This window comes from Panicum virgatum, chromosome 3K (genome assembly GCF_016808335.1).
Source record: "Panicum virgatum strain AP13 chromosome 3K, P.virgatum_v5, whole genome shotgun sequence".
NCBI lineage: Eukaryota > Viridiplantae > Streptophyta > Magnoliopsida > Poales > Poaceae > Panicum > Panicum virgatum.
The window spans coordinates 33,426,269-33,428,441 of NC_053138.1; the positions used below are offsets into that span (position 1 = coordinate 33,426,269).

Below are 2,173 nucleotides of genomic sequence, written 5' to 3' on the forward strand. Positions count from 1 at the left end.
TGTAAGTCCCTTCAATCTAAAAAAAATTCTTTAATTCTTTACAAACAAGCTCATGCTAAGAAATTGTTTATTTGTAGGAAAATGGTGAAACTGGCTGAGGAGATGAAATGCAATGTTGGCTTTTTGGACCCACAAATTTTCTCGGTTATAGTGGTTCAATTCAAGAGCAATGATGTGATTCAAGCAATTAAAAAGACTATGAATCACGACTACGTGGTCGGTGCCTTCAACATCGGTAGCCACTGGGTACTAGTCATCATTGAGATGAAGTGGAATGTGGTCTGGTATTTGGATTCTTCTAAAGGTTTTCCATTGCAAAAGTTCAAGGATGTAGTAACTGTTGTCAACTGGTAAGTATATTATTGGTTTTGTTCACAAAAATTCCATCTCTTAATGTTTCTAATCAATATCGCTGATCATGCAGGGCCTATTCTGAGTACATTGATCCTAAGATGAAAAAAAATCAAAAAACAAACCTAAACTCACACACAAGACAGATATCCCGGTAACAACCCGATTTTTCTTTAAAAGTGCCTTCATATGTGTTTTGTACCGCCTTAACTTTGTCATTTTTGTACCTTCTTCATGCAGTGCGCTCAGCAGCCGTCGGGGAGCACGGCGTGTGGATTCTATGTTGCATTTAACATGTACGAGCTACTGTGTGACATGTGCAATGTGAAAAAGGCTTCTGTAAGTACATATACTGATCAGCCTTGTCTCTGCTCACATTCTGTATTTCAATTCAAAAACAAATATTTAATTGTATTCTCAATAATTGTATTATGCAGGATTTCAAACCAAGCAAACAGGCAGATCAAAATGCACTAAGGATGGTCCAGGGGATGTTGGCCGAATTCATTCTTAAGGAGATAATCGACCCAAAGGGTTGTTTCTATGATCCTACAGCAGATGCCGCCGCGTGAGTTCATTCTAGATGCTCAGAATATGTGTCCTTTAAACTTGATACCTGTAACTTGTAACCAGCAGTGTACATGTGTAACTTGATGATGTGTACATGTGTATCTATATATGTGCTTGATGTGTATATATATGTGTGATTGATGTGTATGTGCTTGTTGTGTGATCTCTGATGTCTGCCGGTGGCTGCCAAATTCCGACTGGTTTCGGATGCTGGGGGGTTAGGAGGCCAGCGGTGGCGCTGACATTATCGTGGTCGACCGCATGGTATGGCAGCCGCCGGTGGTGGTGGGTGCTCCTCACACCACGCTCGCCGTCACATGGGGGGGGCGATTGGAGCGAGCCGGAAGTGGTGTTTGCCGTTGCTGGGTTGGTGGGGCTGGCACCAGAAGCGGCAAGGACAATCTCAGTGAAGAGGCTGGGGTGGACTTGCATGATGGTGGTCGCAGTGCCGAGCTCCAATGGCAGGGTCGCGAAGGCTGACAGGTGCACCCAGGCCGGGAGCAGCGGGTACGGGGAGGCGGGCTAGGAGACGAGATGGGAGAGGAAGGAAAAGATGGAGGATGAAGAAGATGATGTGACCCCACCTGACATAGAGACAAAAGGAGAGGGAGCAACATATGCCTGATACGGTAGAGGTACGTATGTCTTTTCGCGTGCTTCCTCCATGGTGGCCGACAGACTTGGCATGTCACATCGGCAAAATTGGTAAATAGAAAATAGTTAACTTCGTGTGTAGAGGGGTGGTAAAAATATAGGAGCTAAACAAAAAATATAGGATTCAAAATAAAGATGGCACTGAGTGGGTGTCATCGTAGGGATGACAACTACCCCTGTTCTAAAAAATAAGTCATTTTAAAAAATTTAGGACAAATTAATAAGAAGATAAAATAACAATATTTGCTCCTATTTATTATCATATTTGCTACTAATTATTTTTTGTATGCACATGAACTATTTAAATAAAATAAGATGACTTATTATTTAAATAAATTTTAAAATTTTAGAGTAACTTGTTTTTATGAACGCAGGAAGTAAGTTAAATGGAGCTCCATCTATATATGTCAATTTGGCCCGCAGCCCGCAAGCCCGGCATGAAGCTCGGATTTTTGGCCTGGCCCAAACCCGGCACGTCTCGGATACCTTCGCGCCCGGCCCGGCCCGGCCCAGACCCCCCTGGTACCCTGTGCCGGGCTTGGGCCGTAACCTTGACACGTTGGGCGGCCCGGCACGACCCGTAAAACAATGCTCGGCC

General features: G+C 44.0%; 1 long non-coding RNA gene across 1 annotated transcript; it reads left to right on the forward strand.

Moving 5' to 3' along the window:
• The first annotated feature begins 252 nt into the window (after positions 1 to 252).
• LOC120701420 lies at positions 253 to 932 on the forward strand. The gene is made up of 4 exons (XR_005686094.1): positions 253 to 350; positions 425 to 505; positions 592 to 690; positions 789 to 932. It is a non-coding gene; the product is annotated as an uncharacterized LOC120701420 (long non-coding RNA).
• Positions 933 to 2,173: the final 1,241 nt, after the last annotated feature.